Genomic DNA, 7,503 nt, shown 5'->3' with positions numbered 1-7,503 from the left:
TATGTGACAAAGTAGAACTGCCCGTACAGGGATTTCTTGGCTGTAATCTGTACAGAAGCAGGTTTCCAAGTCTTTCCACATGAAACCTCTGAGTATATTTGGAACTACCAACCTTTAGGTTAGCAACCAAGCACTTAACTGTTTGCATCACCAGAGCTCCTTACCTGAGTATTAAGATTCCAAAGACTTCAAGTCATCAGTTTTCCCTGTGATGTCCACCTTCTCTTACCTGACAAGATGGGATTCCCCAATGCTGGTGACAAAAACTCAGTTGCCCTGTTTCTCTAAACCAGTCATGCATAGGTGACCCATCAGCACATCGGCTGGAGGATAAAAAGGTAGCGGGGTCGAGACTGTTAGCAAGGTTCCCAAAGAAACACAACTAACAAACCTTTAGAGAGTACACTTATTGTTTGTACTGTGAATCTTGAAGGTCAAGTTCTAGATGTTGTCAGGAGAAACAAAAGAAATGAATGACAAGAAGATTTTCATCAAGTTGGAACAACAAATATAGAAATAAATATGAAAATACAATGGCACAAAGTGACATTTGAAGGGGATGTTGAATATGGAGAAGTCATCAAAACAGCTACATATTATTGATCACATCCTATGATAGGTCAGCTGACTTTGCTTTGAAAAATGGTCACACTAACCCTATGGGTTAGATATCTGTCTTAGTTAGTCACACATTGAGCTGCTGACTCCAGGTCAGCAGTTCGAATCTACTAGCCACTCCACAGAAGGAAGATGAGACTTTCAACTCCCATAAAGATTTACAGCCTCAGAAACCCTATACAGAGTCACTATGGGTTGGAACCAACTCAACAGCACACAACAAAACAACCATTGTACCACAAATACCCAAAGTGGGTGGCTTTAAAGAACAGGAGTTTGTTTTCTCACAGTTCAGGAGCCTAGAAGTCTGAATGCATGGAAGGCTCATGGGGAAGATCCTTGACTCTTTCATCTTCATTGACCCTGGGGTTCCTCAGTTGCTTAGTGATCTTCATGTGACATCCATCTACACCCATTTGTGTTTGCTTCTAATCTGATTTGTTTAGGACTCAGAAGTCATTAGGTAAGGACATACCCTATACTGATATGCCTCAGTAACATAACAAAGAAAACCCTACTTCCTAATAGGATTATATCTCTAAGAATGCTAGTGTTGTTAAGTGGCATGGAGTAGGTTCTGACTCATAGCAACCCTGTATAGGAATCTTTATGGGAGCAGAAAGCCTCATCTTTCTCCCATGGAGCAGCTGGTAGATTCGAGCTACTGACCTTAGAGTTAGCAGGCCAACTCATAATCCACTATGCTACCAGGGATCCTTATCCCCAACTATGTTGTTTTAATTGTTAAGTGCCGTTGAGTTGGTTCCAACACGTAGTGACACTGTATAACATCTCCAAGGAGCAACTAGTGGATTTGAACCACCACCTTATGGTTCAAATCCACCTTGTGGCCCAGTGCTTATCCTACAGCACCACACCAGGACTCCTATCCCCAAGTATAGGGATTAAGATTCCCACATAAAATTTTGAAGGATGCAATTCAATCCATAACAGTACTGATATTGGTAGACTTTTTTTCACAGATAAGGAAATTTAGACCCAAAGATAAAATTCCCCAATATATTAGTTATATCTGACTCTTGGTGTAGTGTTATAAGATAAAAACTATATTGTTAATCACAAGGTCAGTGGTTCAAACCCACCAGCTGGTCTTTGGAAACGCTATACAGAATGGCTATGAGTCAAAACCAATTCAACAGCACTTTAACAACATGGTTGAATAGGAATCTTGGCTCTGTACGATAAGCACTGGACTGCTAACCTCAAGGTCAGTGGTTCAAATCCATCAGCCTCTTCTTGGCAACCCTAGACAGGGTTGCTCTGAGTCGGAACAGACTCGATGGCACTTAACAATAGCAATAATAGCTAAATAACAAATTGTCTAAAAAATTAATGGCTTGAAACAACAATAAACATTTATTATCTCCCACAATTTGGGGGAATCAGAAAATTTAGAAGACCCTGGTTGTTACTAATGGTTTAGTGTTTAACTATTAGCCAAAAGGTTGGCAGCTGTAAATGTAGTCAGAAGCATCTTGGAAGACAGGCGTGGAGATCTGCTACTGAAAGGTCACAACCTTGAATACTCTATAGAGCAGTTCTACTCTGCACACATGGGGTTGCCATGAGTTGGAATTGACTTGACAGCAGCTAATAACAACAATAAAATTCAGAAGCAACTTAGTTGGGCACTTCTGGTTTACAGTCGCACATGAGACTGTGACCAAGATATCATTCTGGTCTGTGTGAATCTGGAGATTCAACTCTGACTAGTGACGCCACTTCCAAGACAGTTCACTCACAAGTTGGTGGTGGTTTTTTCTCACATAGATTTATTCACAGGACTACTTGGGTTTTCACAGAATGTGAATGGTTGACTTCCCCCACAGGGAGCAGCAAAGCAGAAACAACAATCGCCTTTATTAGCTGTCCTTGGAAATCACAAACTACCACTTATGTAGTGTTGTATTAGTCCCACAGATAAGCTCTGATTCAACATGGGAGGGGACTATACAAGGATATAAATACCACAAGATCACAATCATTGGGGGCAATCTAGTAGACTGGCTGCCGTACCTAGTTAGTCAGTGGTTTATTCAAGATACTCAGGTGTGTAGACCACTTCTGCTTCATTCCAGTAATTCACAAAAAGTGGTTCTGTGGTCAGATGAATTTGAAAGACACTGGATTAAATAAAGTTATGCACTCAATTTCTTTCCTCAGAGCCATGCATTATGGTTCTCCAAGGGTAGAGTTATAAGGTCTTGGTAGCAATTTGGGAAGCAGTGTCTTTCCTGTGCTTCTGAAAGCTCTGAAGAGATATACTTTGAGTGGGAAAAGAAGACAGTAATGATCACTTTACTCTGAAGATTAGAAAATGACAAACACAAAGCCATAAAGGTAGTGACTACATAAGTTATGTTGGCCAAATTGTAAAGGAGTTGAGTTCTGCTTATTTTAGATTTAACCTTGGTTCAAGTATATATAGTCACATTTGCAGATGTCTTTATCCAGATATGCCAGGAGGAAAACATGATATTTTTCACTTTGCTATCTGATAGCAAAGTAAATTGATGTCTATAATATGAAACTTGCACTGTACAAATTTTAATGATACACTTTTGAATCTCAGTGTAATTCAAGGTAAATATTTTGGAGTCTAATAACCTTGGAGTTCTTCACCCAGCCTATACATTAGATTCACTTAGAGAAGCTTCAAAAACATACCCATGCCTAGGGTCCAATCCAGGTCAACTAAATCAGTCTCCAGGATGCAAAACTTGGGACCAGTAGTTTTTAAAAGTTTCCTAGGTGATTCTAATGAGTGGCCACCATTGGAAACAGTTCTTTCTATTACTTCTGTTTTAGCATTCACTCATTCTTTCACTTTTTCTTTATCCTTTTCTGCCCCTTAGCTAACTTAAGCCCTTTTTTCTCATTTGGGGCCTGGCATAGTGCCTGGTCGATACATGGTGGTGCTCAGACCATAATTGTAGATCTGACTTGAAGGCATTTCCCAAGTAGAGTCATTATTTCCTGGCATCTCTCTGCCTTGGTCTAACAGAACATATTCCTATTGTCAGTTCAAAACACTGATGGAGGTCAAGGACATAACTGTCATATTAACATTGGACTGTCATATGGATGGGTTTTTACATGATATTTATCACTAAACCAATTCAACAGCACTTAACAACAACAGCAACATGTGAAAGGTTGGAGGTTTGAGTTCACCCAGAGGCATTTCAAAAGAAAGACCTGTCAATCTATTTCCAAAAAATCAGCCATTGACCCATTTTTCCCTCCAAGACCATCTTGGTGGTTGCTCATGGTTAGTATTTGTCCTATACCTAATGTGGGATGATGATGGCGGCAAAGAAGATGAAAAAGTTGCTGGAGTCAATCACCTCTAGGTGATTGAAAAAACTTGTGATGAAAAGTGGAAAATCTGTGCTGGGGTACAAGACTCTGAAGATGATCAGGCAAGATAAAGCGAAACTAGTCATCCTTGCCAACAACTGTCCAGCTTTGAGGAAATCTGAGCTAGAATAGCCCGCCATGTTAACCCAAATTGGTGCCCATCACTACAGTGGCAATAATATTGAATTGGGCACAGCATGTGGAAAATACTAGAGTCTGCACACTGGCTATAATTGATCCGGGTGATTCTGATATCATTAGAAGCATGGCAGGACAGACTAGTGAAAAATAAATCATGCAATATTTTCTCTTTGAAAGAACTGGCCAGAGCTTGTTTAAAAAAAAAAAAAAAAAAAAAAATCAGCATTGGCAATTTTCAGTCAAACTGCTGATAGGTAAATAGGGAGACAACAACACTAGTGAGGTGCACATAGTATAGAATGGTCAACCACTGGAGAGCACAAGGGCAGCATCTACCTAAACACCAAGTTTAGAAGGCTGGGCAAAGAATGAGGAATGGAAACCACAACACAGGGAAGACATGGGATAAGTCATGTTCCATTGAAGGGATTAGGATCACTGAAATTAAACAAACTGTACGATTTGTTGAATACAGAATTGATGTTCTTCTTTGTAAACATTCACTGAGTTCACAGTTGCTGTTGTCAAGTGCCATAGAGTCAGTTCTGACTCATAGTGACCCCATATAGGGTTTCTGAGAAACAACTGGTGAGTTGAAGTGAAAAAAATTGGCCACTGGAAACAAAGACACGGTTCTACTGTGATACACTGGGTTCACACACACAGCTAACTAGAGGGCAATTAGCAACACGCACTTTAAGATTCAACAAATGCTCAACAAATCTCACTGGGATTTTGAGACCCAGAACTGTTTACCAGGTCATCTGAAGTGAGTGAAAACTGGCTTGTAAAAACACCAGAGAAGAGAATTTCAGAGTTGATAACATGATCTCAGTTACATAGCGTATGCTTTTTAAACATTATTTTAAAACTATGGTCATCGTCTCAAAAGATAATAAGAGCAATCTCGACTGGCATCATGGCTGCCCTCAGACCCCTGGTGAAGATCAAGATCATCATAAAGAGGATCAGGAAGTTCATCTGGTACCAATCAGATCGTATGTCAAAATTAAGCATAACTGGCACAAGCCCAGAGGCATTGACCACAGGGCCAGATCTTAATGCCTAACATTGGTAATGGAAGCAACAAGAAGACAAAACACGTGCTGCCCAGTGGCTTCCGCAAGTTCCTGATCCACAACATCAAAGAGCTTGAGGCACTGCTGGTGTGCAAAAAATCTTACTGTGCAGAGACCGCTCACAGCGTTTCCTCCAAGAACCGCAAAGCCATCATGGAGAGAGCAGCCCAGCTGGCCATCAGAGTCACCAATCCCAATGCCAGGCTGTGCAGCGAAGAAAATGAATAGACAGCCTGTTTTCTTCAAGTTTTATTTGTGCTAAATAAAACCATAAAAGAGCTGCCATCTGGCATTTTTCTCTCTCTCAAAAAAAAAAAAAAGATAATGAGACATAATAGTCTCTAGTTTTTAATCAGTGAAATAAAATTAAATGAAAACTAAATCTAGAAGAGAAAAAGTATTGGTCTAAAAGATATAGTTCAGTCATTTGTGATTATTTCTGGGGCAAAGCACATGAGGGACAAGGTGGGGAAAGGAACATACTTCTACATAAGTCACTTTACTTATTAGCTTGTGAACCACATGCATATATCAACTACTGAATGATAAAATAGAAATAAATAGCCAAGATATTTGAAAACCTAGAATAAATTGACAAATTTCTATAAACTGAGTACCTATCTAAACTAAAACAGAGATATAGAACATTTGAACAGAACCATAACTGAAGAAGAAATTGAGGAGGTTACTCCCAACCAAAATGTCCCAGTCCATACAGTTTAATTGGAAAATTGTATCAACTATTCAGGGAAGAGTTGACACCAATTTTACTCAAATTATTCCAATTCATTCTAAGCCAAATTCCAGCAACATAACCCTGATACCAAAGCCAAGCAAAGACATCATTGAAAAGAAAATTATAGAGCCTTCATAAATACATACACAAAAATTCTCAGTAAAATTCTAGCCAACAGAATTCAGCAGCATATGTAAAAAAACAAAAATTATTATCAAGTAGAATTCCTGTCGGGGATACAAGGATGGTTCAAAATCAGAAAAATCACTCAGTGTAACTCACTACTGAAAACAAAGGAAAAGAATCACATGGCCATCTAAATTGATGTAGAAAAAGTCCTCAATAAACCCCAGCATGCTTTCCTGATAAAAACTCTGAGCAAAATAGGAATTGAATGGAAATCCCTCCATATCATCAAGGACATACATGCAAAACCAACAGTTAACATGATTTTCAATGGAGAAAATTGAGACCATTTGTCCTGAGAATGGTAATAAGACAAGGATGCTTGTGATCACCATGCTTGATCAATATTGTATTGGAATTGCTAGCTACAGCAATAAAGAAAGAACGGGGAATAAAGTATATTCAGACTGGAAAGGAAGAAGTATTCTTATTCACAGATGACACGGTCATATATAGAGAAATCCCAGAGACTCCACACAAAAAAAATTGGTTACTGGAACTAATACAAGGATGCAGCAAAGAGACTGGGTATAAAATGAGCACAAAAATCAGTCATTGGGTTTCTCTTCACTAACAAGGAGGACTCTGAAAAGAAATCAGGAAATTAATATCACTCACAATAATCCCCAAAGAATAAAATACTGAAAAATAAACCTACCCAGAGATATTAAAGACTTCTACAAAGAGAACTATAAAATACTACTGAAAACAAATTTTAAAAAAGAGAGAGAGATCTACGTAAAATGAAAAACTATTACAAGCTTATGGATTTGAACACTTAACACTGAAAATGTTAAGTGATCTACAGAGATAATGCAATTCTAATAAAAATTCCAACAACATTCTTTATTAAAATGAAAAAACTAATCTCAGTCCCATTGACCTGGAGATGAGAGAGAGAAGAGGAAGGGCTGGTTGCTCCAAAGTGTGGTGAGTATTGGGGATATCTGAGCCCATAGACAAGGGCATAGCCACAGAGGGCTAGAGCTGAGAGTGAAGCATCAGCTGATATGAAGTGAAAAGAGACACACAAGAACACCCAAGCGTGCAGACAATACCCATTTGACCTAGTCTCAGTGGCTTGATAATCAGAACTCGACTGGAAGAAGATTTTTTTTAAAAAATGTAGAAAGGAAATGAGGGTAAATTGCTACAATCTGATGAACTTGACCTATACTCATGGAGGTAGTAGCTAAAAACACCAACCGAGTATCAAAGTATATCAAGTATCAAAGCTATCCCCTCTGTATACAGGCTAGATAGGGACCAGCAACTTAGACGTTGGCTACATAAAATGAGGGGGTGATAAAAGCACAAAGTGACTAAAGCTTACAAAGCTACAAGAGGGAGTTTAGTTTAAGG

At 38.9% G+C, this 7,503-nt stretch overlaps 2 pseudogenes; both read left to right on the top strand.

The window, feature by feature from the left end:
* Window positions 1–3,942: 3,942 nt before the first annotated feature.
* Window positions 3,943–4,291, top strand: LOC102837748 (annotated as a pseudogene).
* A 768-nt stretch (window positions 4,292–5,059) lies between these two features.
* LOC102837373 lies at window positions 5,060–5,447 on the top strand (annotated as a pseudogene).
* The last annotated feature ends 2,056 nt before the right edge of the window (window positions 5,448–7,503 follow it).

This window comes from Chrysochloris asiatica, unplaced genomic scaffold, assembly GCF_000296735.1.
Source record: "Chrysochloris asiatica unplaced genomic scaffold, ChrAsi1.0 scaffold00008, whole genome shotgun sequence".
NCBI classification, from domain to species: Eukaryota; Metazoa; Chordata; class Mammalia; order Afrosoricida; family Chrysochloridae; genus Chrysochloris; species Chrysochloris asiatica.
The sequence above is the reverse complement of the archived record's forward strand: the minus strand, read 5'-3'. Positions and strand labels throughout refer to the sequence as shown.